Raw genomic sequence first — 19,044 nt, forward strand, 5'->3', positions numbered from 1 at the left:
GATGGGAACATTCATCTACACCAGGGTTGGGCAAAGTCATTCCTGGAGGGCCGCAGTGGCTGCGGGTTTTTGTTCCGGCCCAGTTGCTTAATTAGAAAACAATCCTTGCCAATAATTACATTTCATGGCTTGTTAGTGCTTTAACTCTGCTATGTCAAGTCATTCTCAGTCCTTCACTTTTTTCTCTTCTCTTTCCTTCCAAGTATTTGATTAAACCAAATATTGCACTATAAATACACACAGGTGTAAAGGGTAACAAGCAAAATGGACAACTGCTGGTTTCTTTTGTCATTTGCATCTTATTGCTAATAAGGAGCAATTAAAAACCGAGAATGCAGCTGTTTAAGACTTAAATAAGCAATGACGGTTCAAAATCTTAATGAGGGAGATAACTAAAATGAAGCAGAAGTGTTTCTAGAGCAATAAGTGCTTCTTATTAAGCAATTGGGATGGAACAAAAACCTGCAGCCACTGCGGCCCTCCAGGAATGACTTTGCCCACCCCTGATCTACACACCGTGGGCCATCCCCAGTTATATAATTAGGCAACCCATATCACCTAATCAAGTACAAATTCCAGAGTCCTCAAGCCGAGTGCCACGACATTATCACTAATCCGTCCGTACACTTAAAGAGTGCGTCCCCGGGTTCACAGCACGCCCGCATTAAAATGTCTGCACCTTAACCTCCTCTGTCTATTCCACTTAAGACCTCGCTTCTAATCTCTGACATGCCAATACCAGATAAGCACCAGCTCATGTGAGCAGTTTTACTTAAAAAGAAATGAATAAACAACACACTGGCATGGTGCCCTGTACAAATTAATGTCTTCACCTTCACAAGGCTGCTCTGGTTGGCATGGGTTGTTAAGAAAAAAAAAAAACTGCACAGTTTGCCAATGAAAAAAATCAAACACACAGCGGGCATAAAGAAAGTTTAGCGATATTTATACTTCCAACTCTGAGCTGAACTTTTTTTTAACATGATGACTTTGATTTATACAGATTTATAAACTCACACTCATCTACACAGTAAAAGCCCAACTCCACACTATAAAATAATGTTTTATTACAAATATGCCCTTAAGTGTGTACAAAACAGGACTTGCATAGGCAAGAGGTAATATGAGAAGTTAAAAAAAAATGCCCCGCAACAGGTTCTGTTACACTCTGGAGTCGTCCACGGTTTCTGCTGCCAAACTCAAACTCGAAGAACACAAATAAATTACTTCACACGTTCAAAGCGTTCAGAAATAGAGTATAGAAATAAACACACTTTAATACAAAATACATTTTTCAAAAAGTAAAAAAACTATAATCTAGCTCAGGGCTTGCGATTTTAGCCCCTTTTAATCCCCAGCAAAAACGTTACCCTGCATGATGAACTTGGAGAGTTGTAAACTGTGCCGAGTTACATTAGCGAGTTGTTGATTCCCTCTTTTGCATCCCATTGTTTAAGAAAACAAGTAGCAATTACAAATTGTGAAAACATCTGCTTAAGTGTTAAAGCAGCAATTAATGGTGGTTAATCTTAACAAGTAAATGAACAAAAAAATTAAGATGAAACAACTAGGTTGCATTTGCAGTGAATGAGAAACTGACTGGAGCAAAAAAACAAGGAGCCACCGAGGCCCTCCGGGATGACGGCGAGGACTCCTGATGAAGATCACAGCTTAAGCCCACCCATCACATTACACGACATTTCCACCTGATTTAAAGTGAAGCCTTCATTTACTAATCACAGTGAGCCGTGGATGGTTGCCCATGTCCACCAGTCATGTAATGCGACTTCCCCAGCAGCTCAGTTACAGAAATTTACAACTAGCCATGGCAAAATGAAACAGATGGAGAGAACTTCATTTGTCCACAGTGGAAAAATTTTGCTTTTTATGGAAGCACTTTAAATAAATAAATATCAGATGTAAACACACACACTAGGGTCTGAAATAGATTTGATTTTGTTGCAGATCATAAGCAAGGGCTTCTACAGTGCATTCAGAAAGTATTCACAGCGCATCACTTTTTCCACATTTTGTTATGTTACAGCCTTATTCCAAAATGGACTAAATTCATTTTTTTCCTCAGAATTCTACACACAACACCCCATAATGACAACGTGAAAAAAGTTTACTTGATGTTTTTGCAAATTTATTAAAAATAAAAAAATTGAGAAAGCCCATGTCCATAAGTATTCACAGCCTTTGTTCAATACTTTGTCGATGCCCCTTTGGCAGCAATTCCAGCCTCAAGTCTTGTTGAATATGATGCCACAAGCTTGGCACACCTCTCCTTGGCCAGTGTCGCCCATTCCTCTTTGCAGCACCTCTCAAGCTCCATCAGGTTGGATGGGAAGTGTCGGTGCACAGCCATTTCAAGATCTCTCCAGAGATGTTCAATCGGATTCAAGTCTGGACTCTGGCTGGGCCACTCAAGGACATTCACAGAGTTGTCCTGAAGCCACTCCTTTGATATCTTGGCTGTGTGCTTAGGGTCGTTGTCCTGCTGAAAGATGAACCGTCGCCCCAGTCTGAGGTCAAGAGCGCTCTGGAGCAGGTTTTCATCCAGGATGTCTCTGTACATTGCTGCAGTCATCTTTCCCTTTATCCTGACTAGTCGCCCAGTTCCTGCTGCTGAAAAACATCCCCACAGCATGATGCTGCCACCACCATGCTTCACTGTAGGGATGGTATTGGCCTGGTGATGAGCGGTGCCTGGTTTCCTCCAAACGTGACGCCTGGCATTCACACCAAAGAGTTCAATCTTTGTCTCATCAGACCAGAGAATTTTCTTTCTCATGGTCTGAGAGTCCTTCAGGTGCCTTTTGGCAAACTCCAGGCGGGCTGCCATGTGCCTTTTACTAAGGAGTGGCTTCCGTCTGGCCATTCTACCATACAGGCCTGATTGGTGGATTTCTGCAGAGATGGTTGTCCTTCTGGAAGGTTCTCCTCTCTCTACAGAGGACCTCTGGAGCTCTGACAGAGTGACCATCGGGTTCTTGGTCACCTCCCTGACTAAGGCCCTTCTCCCCCGATCGCTCAGTATAGATGGCTGGCCAGCTCTAGGAAGAGTCCTGGTGGTTTCGAACTTCTTCCACTTACGGATGATGGAGGCCACTGTGCTCATTGGGACCTTCAAAGCAGCAGAAATTTTTCTGTAACCTTCCCCAGATTTGTGCCTCGAGACAATCCTGTCTCGGAGGTCTACAGACAATTCCTTTGACTTCATGCTTGGTTTGTGCTCTGACATGAACTGTCAACTGTGGGACCTTCTATAGACAGGTGTGTGCCTTTCCAAATCATGTCCAGTCAACTGAATTTACCACAGGTGGACTCCAATGAAGCTGCAGAAACATCTCAAGGATGATCAGGGAAACAGGATGCACCGGAGCTCAATTTTGAGCTTCATGGCAAAGGGTGTGAATACTTATGTACACGTGCTTTCTCAATTTTTTTATTTTTAATAAATTTGCAAAAATTTCAAGTAAACTTTTTTCACGTTGTCATTATGGGGTGTTGTGTGTAGAATTCTGAGAAAAAAAAAATGAATTTAATCCATTTTGGAATAAGGCTGTAACATAACAAAATGTGGAAAAAGTGATGCGCTGTGAATACACTGTATGTAAACAAGAGCTGACAACCAATGAGAGCTCAGCTGAAACCACAATGAAAACAAAAACAGAAGACACCCATCATATTGACAAGAAAATGAGGAACTGAGAAGAGCGATGGCAGCCTGAAAGGGGGGAGAGAGAGGGTGTTGTGGACCATACAAAGAGAGGGGAGGCTTGTGGAACTCTGAAGTCAGCACAAATGTCTATTTGTATTTTAGCCTACTGTGACAGAGTGGAGAAAAAGAAAAAGATGCTGCACCTCCATTGAAAACCAGTCTTTTAATAAATAGTGAAACATTACAGTGAAATTTGCAAGTATACCCTCACTCCTCATTTCCTTTTGCCTCTAGAATTGAATGGCGTCAGACACTAAAAGCAACCCGCAGACAGTTTCCTCAGTAGGACAGGGTGCCACCCAAGAAGGGTTGTGCATTTCTGCTTTGGTCTTTGCTCTGCTTCCGAGGAAAACCAGCCTGTCCTGTGACAGGCCTGCCTCAAGTCTAGATGATTATCAACAAGTGTTTATCTAACCGGGGCAAGCTAACATACTCAAAATGTGTGCCAAAAGTCATTTTACTTTTATGTCGGGTCTCATCTTGCCTGTTTCCCAGACTGATATTTTTTATTCCTGGATAAAATTCCGACTGGCTGCTAGAACCGGTTAGTTCAAATTGTCAGCCGATTTTGATGTCAGCTTAGCCTTTTCCATTTTAACATGAGGAATTCAACCGCGTCCGAAATAAAACCAAACCATGGTGGAAATCGTATTTTGTGATCCAACAAGTCAATATTTCGTTTTTGGAACCAACAGAGAGTCACATCCTCCAGGCCAAAGAACACAAGGGTCATCCATGCCATTATCAGTGTCAGGTTCAAAAGCCAGCTCTTTTCAAGGTAAGGAGGTGTATTAGCGCCCAAGGCATGGGTAACTTGCACGTGTGTATGAGCACACATTAATGTAGAAAGATACGTTCAGAGTTTGGAGCAACATATGCGGTCATCCAGAGACCGTCTTTTCCAGTGACCTCCCTAGATTTTCTAGCAGGATTGCAAACCACATTCTACCTGGATCTACACATGTATGGCTGCATAAGCATCTACCTCTAGTCCTGCCCTTTCTCCGATTAAGAATTTGTGACACATTATGAAGATATGGCAACAAAGCCCCAACACAATGGCGCAGCTGAAGACCTGCATAATGGAAAAATGGGGTAAAATCCGCTTGCTACACTTAACTGACACTATAAATTTATAAGTTTTTTTTACACTTAACAGACCTATAAATATCTGGGAGTGCAGCTGGATGATAAATTAGACTGGACTGCCAATACTGATGCGCTGTGCAAGAAAGGACAGAGCCGACTATACTTCCTTAGAAGGCTGGCGTCCTTCAACATCTGCAATAAGATGCTGCAGATGTTCTATCAGACGGTTGTGGCGAGCACCCTCTTCTACGCGGTGGTGTGCTGAGGAAGGCAGGCTCTATTGTTGGCATGGAGCTGGACAGTTTGACATCTGTGGCAGAGCAAAGGGCGCTCAGCAGGCTCCTATCAATTATGGAGAATCCACTGAACAGGATCATCTCCAGACAGAAGAGCAGCTTCAGCGACAGACTGCTGTCACCGTCCTGCTCTACTGACAGACTGAGGAGATCGTTCCTCCCCCAAACTATGTGACTCTTCAATTCCACCCGGGGGTGTAAATGTTAACATTTAACATTATACAAAGTTATTGTCTGTTTTTCTGTTTTTCACCTGCATTATTATCATTCTTTAATTTAATATTTTTTATTGTATCAGTATGCTGCTGCTGGAGAATGTGAATTTCCCATTGGGATTAATAAAGTATCTATCTATCTACCTACCTATCTAACCAACTTGTGTCTTCAGTTCCCAAATGCTTAATGATTGTTATTAAAAGCCCAACACTTGTGAATATCTGCAATGGGCGTACACTTTTTAACTCATTTCTGACAAGATTTTTTTTTAAAAGCTACAGTCCTCAAGTTCCATCTTGCAGGGCCGCACTAGCTGCAGGTTGTTGTTCTCAACTGTATTGCTCAATGTGAAGGCGATCTGTGCTGATAACAGAACTTGCTTAATTTTATGCCTTTCATTCTGCCGTGTCACCTTGTCCTTATACCGTAGCTATTTTCTTTTCCAAGAATGTTATCCAAGTAGTTTGTGAACTGCGAGTTTGACTTAGCCATTCACTTTTTTCACTTTCATTTCTTGTCAGATATTTTACAAAAAGATACTTCATGATGAAAAACACACAGGCAAAAATGGGAACAAATCAGACGTGAGCCCCAAGTTCTTGGTCATTTGCAACTCATTGTTAATTAGCAGCTGGTGAAGAAAACAAGACGCCATTAAAACAGTAAATGGAAAGAAGAAGAAAACAAATGAAGCCATTAAGGGATCAGAATGTCAAGAAGTAATTGAAGCACAAACACGCTACTGGAGTAATACGTAATACTGGGCTCATGCAAAAAACAATAAATGTCAATGTATTGTTAATTTATTAACCTTCACAACCCAGTATAAGTTTAGCGCATGTGGATCAATGACTTTTTGAAAAAGCTGACCAGAGATTCGATTCTCATTCACTTTAGAGTGAAATTTGACTTTAAACTCTACTGGATGGTATTTAGGGGTGGCACAGTGGCATTGCCAATGCCTTGCAACAACAAGGCCAGGGTTCACATCCTGAATCATACGTGTGAAGTTAGAAGGCTGTCCCCCCCCATGTCGATGTGGGTTTCCTCTGGGAGCCCCAGTTTCTTCCCTCAGTCCAAAGACATGCAGGTTAGTTGGACTGATGATTTAATTGGTCCTCAAGAGAGAGTGTGTCTCTGTGTGTGTTCACATGCCAGCATATACCAATTGGTTGTTGCAACTAGGAAATGGAAACCTTACCAATAAATTTCAGCTTCACCCAGATATTATTCAAATTCCTCACGCCTTTCTCTGTGACGACTTGGTAATGGAAGTCTTTGGTGAATCGATATCATTAGACCAGATACCACATTTGACGCACCGAGCTGTGTTATGTCCAAAGAATATTGACGTAGACCACATAAATAACCAAGTGATTGCATCACTTCCTGGAGAAACACACGTCTTTCTAAGTACTGACAGTATTGATTCTGACAACGAAACTGAGCATCTTCATTTCCCATTAGAATATTTAAACAGTATTAACCCGGCCGGATTACCACAACACAATCTTAGCCTTAAAGTGGGAACAATACTCATGCTATTAACCCCTTCACCGCCCTCTGCCGGATATATCCGGCACCGCTGTTTTAATGCTAACGCCATACTGCCGGAATTATCCGGCACATTTGCCTGTGGTTATATGAATGCCTGGCAAGTAGTATAACTGACGGTTTGGCGTGGGTATTATTACTACGTTGTATTTCGACAAGTCTGTGGTTGTTTTGGCCGGTCATGTGACGTGATTCGCATGTAACAGCTGTGAATATGGCGAAACGTAAACTGACTTCAAGTGAGGCTTTGCAGGCGATTTTGGACAGTTCTGATCATGATTGTAGCAGTTCTGAAGAAGATTTTAGTGACAGTGATGAGCAGCAACGTGCGCTGCATGATATTGTGAATGAAGACGCATCGGATGACGGCGCTGAGTGGGTGTATCCCCAGCATCTCAGCTGGGCTGCTGCCCGTGGTGAACTACCTTTTCTGCATTCGTTTGAGGGAACGTGTGGCTTTATTGTTGATGTAAACAATTACACTGCTGAGCAGTTTTATGAGCTGTTTGTGTCACCTGATTTGATTAGACATTTTGTTCATCAGACAAATCTGTATGCAGTACAGTTTATTGAGAAAAATCCCAATTTACCTCCACATTCCCGTGTTCGTGCTTGGTTTGACACTGATGAAAACGAAATGAAAAAATTCATTGGGATTTTGATGTTGATGGGAATAATCAGAAAACCAGATATTGAGATGTACTGGTCTACAGATCCTATGTATGCAACACCTATTTTTGCAGCTGTCATGACACGTAACCGATTCTCTTTGCTGCTGAAATTCTTTCATTTGAATGACAACAGAAACGAGCCAGATAAGAAAGATCCAAACCGCGACCACTTGTTCAAGCTACGTCCTTTGATTGATCATTTATTTGAAGCATTTCAGTTGCCCTACATGCCAGGACCGTCAGTTACAGTTGATGAAAGTTTATTGTCGTGGAAGGGCCGCTTACAGTTTCGACAGTATCTACCATTGAAAAGGGCACGGTTTGGTATCAAGATGTTTTGCTTAGCTGAGAATTCAGGTTACATTTATAGATTTCGTGTATACACTGGCAACTTGCACAACATTTAGTGGTCAATACTGCTTGAATAAATGTAAAAAATGTAAAAAAAATGTAAAAAAGTAAAAAAACAAAAATTGTTCAGATTTCGCCTGGCTTGGGGAATATTTAGGGAGTTGGCGGTTAAAGGGTTAAGAAACCTTAATACTAAACAAGGCTTATGTAACGGTACACGGTTAGTCGTTAACACCATGACAGAACATGTTATCGAGACACAGGTACTAACTGGATCCCATACTTCCAATACTGCTTTGATTCCCAGAATTGACCTTACAAGTTCTGACCTGGAATTACCCTTTAAACTTAAACGACGGCAATGTCCCATTAAGGCTGCATTTGCCATGACCATCAACAAATCCCAAGGACAAACCATGGACAAAGTACGCATTTACCTTTCTGAGCCTGTATTTGCACATGGACAACTTTATGATGCCTTTTCCAGAGTTTGTCGTTCGTGTGACGTTTTAAAAGTTAAGGTTGTAACTACTCCATACCAGGGACAACTACTTCAAGAACAGCAACACATCTCTACTCAAAATGTTGTTTATAACTGATTAACTGTTTTTATTTTTCATTTTAGGAATGTTTACTTTCCAGAATACTTCATGTGAACCTTTCCACTCCGATACTGGTTTTACTTATAAGGGCGACAACTCAAAGACATTTTCGACTTACATAATGTGACAATTCCAATTCCATTTTTGTTATTATAAATTGCTTAATGTTAGTACAAATGTCTACATTTAAATTCAATAAAAACTTTACCAGGACACTCCCACCCACCATTACTTTTCATTCCAGACGCACCTCAACGCATGCGCACAGCCCCTCACTGCCCCAAACTCAAACCCTGCGGCTTCCCCGACTCAGTGGCTGGCACACGAACAACACAGCCTGTAAACTAAACTTGCTGTGCTCCACTCTGCCAGCGGTCGGTGTCAGGAAAGGAAAAGGAATCACGGCTCCACAAAACGAAACCGCTTTAGTACAGATGTGCTTATTTAATTAAATGACATTTCCCCAGACGCACCCACCCTCCATGATCTTTCATCCTTCCAAGGATCAGAGGAAACAGAAACTGATTGCCATGCTTAGATTTACGATTCTTTACAGAATCGCGAGCTTACTGGTTGGTCCTGAAGAGAGAGTGTGTGTCTCTCTGTGTGTGTTCTGTCCGTGACCTCGCTCAAGATAATGCAATATGGACAAAATGAGATGAGATGGATGGTCCTCTCTCTGAAAGGTAGGGAGAGAGGGTGTTGTGAACCATACAAAGAGAGGGGAGGCTCGTGGAACTCTGAAGTCGGCACAAATGTCTATTTGTATTTTAGCCTACTATGACAGAGTGGAGAAAAAGAAAAAGATGCTGCACCTCCATTGGCTGCTAAAACATGTCAAACTCACAATATTTTTAAAAAACACAGCAGGAAATTTGAAACGGTACTGAGGTGGCGTGAGGGAGTCACATAATCGTGACATCCTCGAAGCAATGAGACTCAACAATTACAGCTGGTAAGCGTGATGTGCTCGCTGACATGGACGTCCTGTATTGGGACGCCAGCCTTAGCGGCTCTGGTCCTGGACAGCCATATTGGCTGCATGTTTGCTTCATCCCCATACCCCCAGAACTCAACCCACTTGCAGACCAATTCTTTATGTTACTCGTCTACCTATTATAGAAAAAATCTTGGAAGGAGACGAGATGTGATTTTCTTGGAAAGACGCTTATACGTCCCGCGAGAAGGAGACTGAACCACACCCAGGGCCAGAAATAAAGGACAAAGAGTAGATGACAAAGTAGAACGTCGTAAAAAATTCAAAAACATTGGCGCAATACACATGCAGAGCAGGTTAGAGATCATGGAAGTACGAAAATTTAAAAGTCTCAAAAAAAGGATAGGAAAGATCGCATTAGCGCAAACAAACGGAAATTATTACCACTTATTAACGAAAAGAGATCAAATATATTGTTCAGATTTAAACTAAGTCAGGGACTTGTAGATGGTCTAATTCATGTTGCGAGCGAGAATTAAAAGATTTCAAAAACGTTGGCACGGTATTTAGTCCGCGAGACGGAGACTTTTAACATGAGGACAGAGTGGTGGCTCTGAGGCTAGGGATATGCACTGGCAATCAGAAGGTTGCCGGTTCGAATCCCATAAATGCCAAAAGGGACTCGCTCTTCAGCAAGGCCCTTAACCTGCAATTGCTGAGTGCTTTGAGTAGTGAGAAAAGCGCTATAGAAATGCAAAGAATTATTATTATTATTATGAGATTCTTTCAAATCACGTCCTGTATTGTGACGCCAGCCTTAGCAGCTCTGTTCCTGGAACGCCACATTGGCAGCAGGTTTGTTTCCAATACACATTTGCGGACCAAGTCTCTCCGTCACTCATTTAATTAAAATATCTGGCTCAGTTCATAGTTCAATGCACCAATTATCAAAGGGTAAGTAAGGACTGGACATTTCTATGAACTCAAGAAAGTAAACGATTACCACAGTTTGAATTGATCTAACATCTACATCTTTTGTAATTTGACTGCCAAGATTCCAAGTAAGCAATGCTGTATGACATTTAAAGTGGGAAGTTGGAATTTTCAACTGGAACGCCCCCCTTAGGTCAGGTTTCCAAATCAGAAACTGGTGGCTGGTCTGTCAAATCCGAGTTTGTTTGACTCCAGATCATGATGTCAATCCAAAATGGCGACGTACACCGCACACTTTAGTGAGAGCTGTAGTAGCTTACTGTTGATTAGCACTTCTGTGAATCTGTTAAATCACTCGCGCACACACAGTACTGTCCAATTTCTATCCATGGACATGCTGCTACAGGGTTTTGGATATGTAAAATGTATTTATTCCGATGGAGCAAGCACAACAAAAGGTTTTCCTGGATGTATCTATGGATGCAGCTCTGGTCCTGGAGAGCCGCATTGGCTGTTGGGTTTGTTTCAAACTGTGCTCCATCCCCACACCCCCCACACCCCCAATCCCCCCATTTGTAGACCAAGTCTCTCTGTTACTCATTTAATTAAGATATACAGCTCAGTTCGTAGTTCAATGCACCAATTATCAAAGGGTAAGTAAGGACTGGACATTTCTATGAAACAATTCTGATGGTACTCTCAGGAGCTACAAGTTCATTTCAGCCAAAAACATTTCTCAAGGCAAACAAAACAAATGAATTTTTTGAAGAACTTTTCTTTTAAAGTATTACGTCTCTTGTAAAAACTTCAAGATAAGCAAGTTCTGCCGATAACACACTGTGGAACTTATCGGATTAACCAGGCCCATTATTTGACACTAAAGCAAGTTCAAAAGGTGGATGGAAAAAATGACACTTTGTAGACATGGCTGGCAAAGAACTATATCATCAACAGAGCTGAAACACCGGCCCAGCCAAAAACAAAAAAACCCAAAATCATGATGCAATACTTCCTAGCAAATGCACTGCCTCACAAATATTATCTGTCACTGACCAACTTCCTGTCAGCTTGCCTTTTCACGCTGCAAGAAGAAAAACGCAGCCAAGCCACAAGTGTCACAAAAAATACAAATGTATGGGGTAAACTCAAGGTCAGACAGATTTAACTAATCCAGCTTGTGACTGAATGGTGCCCCCGTCAGCCCATTACTTTTTCAAGAATCCTACTAAGCGCATTAGCTCATTAAGGAAACCAAGAATGGGCAGCATTTTCATTCTTTTAAGCCCGAAGTGCTAAATCCAGCTCTGGAGATTAAACCAGAACAGTGTATCATTCATTCATTCACAGCTCCTGTACTCTTAGTGCTAAATCTCTTTATGAAAAGGTTAGCAATTCGTCAAGTAACTACACAATTTAGATTACAAGTGAAAAATGCAAAGCTAAACAAATAGGGCACTTGTGTACTAAATGGACCCTTTTCTATTATCGTGACGCAAATCAGATTTTCATTTTTAACATTAGGCACCCAAAGGTGACATTAACATTAGGGACCTATAGGCAACTATGCTCCACCCTCACTAACTTTAAGGTTAGTATTTATTGTTGGGGTAGGTCAGTCTAATAATTTAAACTCCAAAAATTAAGCAACCGGGGCTCCTCCCCCACAGAGCCCAACATTACAATGGGTAGGAACTGCCCTCCGTTTAGTACACAAGTACCACAAATAGCAGAAACATAAATGCACTCATTTCAAGATTGTAATTAAAGACAATATCAACATCAAGATTTTATTTTTTTTTTTAATTTAGGAGATACTAAATGGTTAATAAGGCACACATCTACAAAACCTACCCAAACTCAGAGTTTTGGCAACAAAGGGTCTCTCAAACTGAAGCAGGGCAGTGCTAAACTCCCACCTGACTGAGGTCACAGTGTAACGGTTGTCACATATTTTATGTGCTTTTATCCGTTTATGTCGCTTGCTCCCTTTGGAATAGATGTCTGAGGGAATGATTGTCTTGGAGGTTCTCTCTTTAAGGGGAGCAGGGGGCCCAAACTACACCTGTAGGCCCTTGCCTAAACACGCTGTTGTATGTCGTAAGGAGAACTGACTTAAAAAAGGGAAGGAGGCGCACATTTTAAATATAAACGTGACTGGGGAACGTGTATGTCTAATTTATATTTGTGTATATATGTATGTATATGCATGTGGTGTGAATATATTTGTGCTGTCTACTGTAAATAGGTCATATTTCCTTTTTTTCTCTCCGTTCTCTCTTTCTTTTCTATTTCACCATTTCCTGGGGAGTGAATTATAGAAGGGTTCTAGGGGGTGGTTATATTAATTAGTATTTATTTAGTTGTGCTGGATTTGGGTAGGATTGCTTAAGGAGTGTTTGTAGTTTTGTTGGGTTGTTTATAATATATACTAGGGGGCTTCGCCCCCTGCTCGCTTCGCTCGCCAACCCCCCGTGCCTGCTTTGCTTCCGCAGTTTCAGATGCGCGTTGTAGGCACCTATGTTCATTGTATTTGTCCATGCTGGCGCGTTTTTGTAGCTCCGTTAGTCGAGCTGTTTGGTTTTGGAGCCGAGACAGTTTTGCTTCCGCGGTTTCAGACGCACGTAGTAGGCGCCTATGTTTTATTTTCTTTATCCATGCGGGCTCGTGTTTGTAGCTCCGTTAGTCGAGCTGGATCGTTTTGGAGCCGTGACCGTGACTCCATTAGTTATCTGTTGTTCACCGTTAGTAATATGGATAATTGCACTTACTGTTATACTGTTAATACTGAGCGTTTTCTGTGGTTGTACTGTCAATGATGCATCACTGTAATGTGATTTACATATCAGTCGAGCTCGTTCGTTTTGAACCCGTGCCTGCTTTGCTTCCGCAGTTTCAGACGCGCGTTGTGGGCGCCTGCGTTCATTGATCTTATCCAGGTGAGCTTGTGTTTGAATCGTTGAGCTGTATTGTGTTTGAATTTGGTGTAAAGCGTTCAGCGGTTTGTACAATCCCAAGCAGCACATTATTCCCAACTTCACTCCGCAGTAGTGCCACTCACAATATGGCGGTGTCGCCTGCGCCTTCACTCCGCAGTAGTGCCACTCACAATATGGCGGTGACGCCTGCGCCTTCCGTACTATGTTGGGTTTCACTATGCTGTGTAGGCGCCTTTGCCTTTCGTACTTTCCTGCGCCTTCCTTACTATCTTTGTGGACCTGTGGGGCCTCCTTAGCCTCTTCCGTTTGAATCTGGGCTGCAGCGCAGAATCCTCTTTTTTGTGTGGCTGTGTCCTTAGTCGTTAGCTATGGGTGCTATGTTGCTTCATTTCTTATTCACATCAGTTGAGCTCTTTCGTGTTTGGGCCGTGACTCCTTCATTCACGGTGGATACAACTTCGCTTGCGGTTATGAGACGCGCGCTGTACGTGCCTGCGCAGTATGTCTCATGGTCCCATCGCCGTGTACCTGCGTCCACGACATCCGGTTTTCGCCGTGTGCCTGCGTCCATGCCATCCGGTTTACCATTCTCGGTTAGTAATATGGATTCTTGTTTAAGAATGATATGGTGGATGATAAACTGGACTGGACTGGACTGCCAATACTGATGCTGTAAGAAAGGACAGAACCAACTATACTTCCTTAGAAGGCTGGTGTCCTTCAACATCTGCAATAAGATGCTGCAGATGTTCTATCAGACGGTTGTGGCGAGCGCCCTCTTCTATGCGGTGGTGTGCTGGGGAGGCAGCATAAAGAAGAGGGACGCCTCACGCCTGGACAAACTGGTGAGGAAGGCAGGCTCTATTGTTGGCATAGAGCTGGACGGTTTGACACCCGTAGCAGAGCAACGGGCACTCAGCAGGCTCCTATCAATCATGGAGAATCCACTGCATCCACTGAACAGGATCATCTCCAGACAGAGGAGCAGCTTCAGAGACAGACTGCTGTCACCGTCCTGCTCCACTGACAGACTGAGGAGATCGTTCCTCCCCCACACTATGCGACTCTAAATGGTAACATTATACAAAGTTATTGACTGTTATACCTCCCTCCCTCGCTCGCTCCACCTTGCACTTTTTAACTTGCACTGTGTTTTTATTGCTCTTTAATTTAATATTGTTTTTTATCAGTATGCTGCTGCTGGAGTATGTGAATTTCTCCTTGGAGATTAATAAAGTATATATCTATCTATCTAAATAACTTAATTGTTTGGGTGGTTATGTCCTTTTGTAAATTCTTAAAGGACATCTCCAGCTGAGGGGATCAAATTGGGGCTAAGGTTCTGTCTGGTTCCGTTCCTGATAGAATTAGTTTTCCTAAGAGTAGGAGATTTTCGTGTGTGCCGGGCTCCTCGGCCTACTTTAAGAGGAACTTGGTACAACAGGACATAAATGACTGTTGTCCTGAGCCTTTTTAAATATACTTTAATAAGCTGCCAAAGCAACATTTGCTGTGTCCTAAGTTAACATGAAATGGACAGTTAAGCCACAGGTGTATTCCTCCACCCACCCCATCACCAAAAAACACCATCAAGGCACATTTTACTAAACATGCACTGAGCAAACTAATTGAAGTGCCATCCATAATGGCTCCAGATTTCTTTTTTTTTTTTTCTACGGAGCAAGCCCCTATTCCATCTCCCTGTTCCAAAAATCAATTTAATATATGGTCCCCAGATAGGGGGCGTATCAGATATTAAACTGATAAGAACAGATACTACATATGATCTTAGCCAAAAGGCCGAGAAGCGATGGCTCCAGATCTGATTCACTCACTCAAGCATCATAATTTATGCCTGTAAGTGAACTCACTGTTTATCGCTTTATGCATTTTGATATTTAAACAAACATTCACAGAGATGCATTGTGTTCTGCTGTGCTTCAAGTCAAGTAATAACACTTTCATCTAAATAGATGCCATAAAGCCATAAATGTTTGATGAGCAGACACCAGCGGAAAAAAATAACCTAGTAATTATTGCCCAAGCGTCTGCTCAAAATAAGTGCTCTGCCTAAATGTAGTCTTGCAAATACAGGTTTGATAATCACCTTAGAAAAAGTTTTGACCAGAACAGGCCATTCAGCACAACAATTCTCACCAATCAAGTTGAGTTTTGAATGTTCCCAGAGTTCTACAGTCCATCCCACTATCTGGTTACTAATTCCATGTGTCTATAGTTTTCTGTGTGAAGAAAATCTACAGAGGTGTTAAATTTCCCCTTAACAAGATTCCAACTGTGTCCCCACGTTCTTGATGAACTCATTTTACAGTAACAGTCTTAATCCAATGGATTCATAATTTTAAATACTTCAATCATGTCACCTCTTAAGTCTCAGCTTGCTTAAACTGAAAAGGTTCAACTTCTTTAATCTTTCCTCATAACTCATACCCAACAGTCCTGGATTCAGCCTAGTTGCACTTCTCTGGATTTTCTCTAGTGCTTCTATATCGTTTTTACAGCCCAGAGACCAAAACGGCACACGGTATTCCTAGTGCAATGTCATCAGTACATTATAAAGCTTAAGCATAACTGCGTTCGGTTTGCACTCCCCACACATCAGGCTGCTATCCAACTTACTGCTAGCCTTCTTAATGGCTTCAGAAAACTGCCTGGAAGTGGATGGTGACAAGTCCACCCCGACAAACAGGTCCTTCTCAAGGTGCACTTTCAAGTTTCAGACCTCCAATTGTGTACTCAGATCTAACAATTTTACTTCCTACTTGAAATCTAATGTAAGTAAATAAAAGGTATTACATTTGTCAGAAATCTGCCCAAGCCTGTATGCTATCCAAGTCCCTCTGTCAACAGATTTGACGTTACCTGTCAATCCACCTAATTTGGCGGTATTTGCAAACTTCACCAGTTTGTTCTTTATATTCCTACCCATATCATTTATACATATTAAGGATAGCAGTGGCTCCAGCACTGACCCCCCCCCCCATATCACCCATGCTGACTATTCCCTGAAACTCATTCCCTCCCCAATTGTGCTACTCAATCTTCTCCTTAATGATTCAGTCCATTAATTTATCCGTGATGCACATTAAAATTACCAGTCTATAGTTACTTGAATCTGCTCAATCATCATTTTTATTTAAATTAGCATTCCATTAACCCTTTAACCGCCAACTCCCTAAATATTCCCCACGCCAGGCGAAATCTGAACAATTTTTTTTTTACTTTTTTACATTTTTTTTACATTTTTTACATTTATTCAAGCAGTATTGACCACTAAATGTTGTGCAAGTTGCCAGTGTATACACGAAATCTATAAATGTAACCTGAATTCTCAGCTAAGCAAAACATCTTAATACCAAACCGTGCCCTTTTCAATGGTAGATACTGTCGAAACTGTAAGCGGCCCTTCCACGACAATAAACTTTCATCAACTGCAACTGACGGTCCTGGCATGTAGGGCAACTGAAATGCTTCAAATAAATGATCAATCAAAGGACGTAGCTTGAACAAGTTGGTCGCGGTTTGGATCTTTCTTATCTGGCTCGTTTCTGTTGTCATTCAAATGAAAGAATTTCAGCAGCAAAGAGAATCGGTTACGTGTCATGACAGCTGCAAAAATAGGTGTTGCATACATAGGATCTGTAGACCAGTACATCTCAATATCTGGTTTTCTGATTATTCCCATCAACATCAAAATCCCAATGAATTTTTTCATTTCGTTTTCATCAGTGTCAAACCAAGCACGAACACGGGAATGTGGAGGTAAATTGGGATTTTTCTCAATAAACTGTGCTGCATACAGATTTGTCTGATGAACAAAATGTCTGATCAAATCAGGTGACACAAACAGCTCATAAAACTGCTCAGCAGTGTAATTGTTTACATCAACAATAAAGCCACATGTTGCCTCAAACGAATGCAGAAAAGGTAGTTCACCACGGGCAGCAGCCCAGCTGAGATGCTGGGGATACACCCACTCAGCGCGTCATCCGATGCGTCTTCATTCACAATATCATGCAGCGCACGTTGCTGCTCATCACTGTCACTAAAATCTTCTTCAGAACTGCTACAATCATGATCAGAACTGGCCAAAATCGCCTGCAAAGCCTCACTTGAAGTCAGTTTACGTTTCGCCATATTCACAGCTGTTACATGCGAATCACGTCACATGACCGGCCAAAACAACCAAAGACTTGTCGAAATACAACGTAGTAATAATACCCACGCCAAACCGTCAGTTATACTACTTGCCAGGCATTCATATAACCACAGGCAAATGTGCCGGATAATTCCGGCAGTATGGCGTTAGCATTAAAACAACGGTGCCGGATATATCCGGCAGAGGGCGGTGAAGGGGTTAATTTCCCTGTGTGCAGTGACTTTTGAAAAATGTGTTAAAGGTGCCCTCACTAACCTCGAGCACGCAAGGATACAAGTTATCTGGTCCTAGCAATTTGTTAGATTTCAGCCAATTTAATCAAAGCTGCACTTCTCCCCCAGTGACTTCCAAATAACCAAGTACCTCCTTAGTAGTCCCTGTTACTGCCGAGAGGTTATCCTTTCCTCACATGTGAAGTCTTTAGGAAAAGGCCAACTTTGAAGGATTTGTCTTATCCCTCCTTGTATATCTTAAATCCACCTTACTAGTCCGGATATACTTCATCTACTCCTTGTCTGATCTTTTACTAAATTGGTAAAATATGGAAAGGATCTCTTTGGGTCATCTTTCGCCTTATCTGCAATATTCCTCACTAACTGCCTTTTAACTTGCCCGATGTTTATCTTAATGGCTGCCCTCATGCTCTTATACTCTCAAGTCAATTCATGTCTATTGGTTATACGGTCATATCATCCATATAGAGTGTGAATTTCCCCTTGGGATTAATAAAGTATCTATCTATCTATCTATCTAGAGTGTTGCTGTATTAACATTGGAGTTATTAGTCTGGTACGCCTTCTAAGGCTGTTTTTCCTTTTTAGACTTTTTTCCATCTCATTTTTTTTTTTTATTCATTTTATAACCAGCACAAAATTCATCTTAGGTTTTAGAAAAAGTTGCAAGCTCTCCTGACTGATTCACATAAATGCAGAAATGTCTTAACAAGGAGCAGAGTGTGAAGAGATGACAACCACCGAGCTCATCCAGTTTTCACTTCCACCTTCTGGAACGCACTACCAGAGCCTCACTGCTCGCTCCATTTGCTTCAGGGTCAGCTTTATCCCCCAGGCCATAATGTCAGTGAACTTCCAGTAACCTGATCCTACCCGCTCAACGCTATGCACTGTACCCACCTGCTGTTTTATGTAAACTTGTAATGTTCATTACACCCCCCCATTTTTTTACTGTATATTTATTTGTTCTCTTTATTTATACATCATCACAATTATGACAAAGGAATTTCCCTGTGTTCTCTCAGTTTATGTGACAATAAAGATCTGTCATCTCTAATTACCACTGAGGTTTTATCACAGTACAAAAGGAACTGTTGTTAAATTGGCTGTGATGGAATGCTGCTACGACTTACGACTCAACCGTCCACCATGGTTGGGTCTGTCTGCCATACAATTAAAATGATAATTCTAACAGTCAATCATCCCGGGGGGGTCTATGAGAAAATGATGAAAAAAAAACAGAACAGAGGAGTCATTTTCTCAAATAAACCCTTCAATTTACAAATGTGTTTCATTTTGGACTTTCATTGCAACCTCTGCTAACT

At 41.7% G+C, this 19,044-nt stretch overlaps 1 protein-coding gene and 1 pseudogene across 1 annotated transcript in view; both read right to left on the minus strand.

The window, feature by feature from the left end:
* Nucleotides 1-19,044, minus strand: part of LOC114661071 (cerebellar degeneration-related protein 2-like) — a 41,618-nt gene that overhangs the window by 20,854 nt on the left and 1,720 nt on the right. The window lies entirely within an intron of this gene.
* LOC114661436 (uncharacterized) lies at nucleotides 14,954-15,121 on the minus strand (annotated as a pseudogene).

Source organism: Erpetoichthys calabaricus, chromosome 11 (assembly GCF_900747795.2).
Source record: "Erpetoichthys calabaricus chromosome 11, fErpCal1.3, whole genome shotgun sequence".
NCBI lineage: Eukaryota > Metazoa > Chordata > Cladistia > Polypteriformes > Polypteridae > Erpetoichthys > Erpetoichthys calabaricus.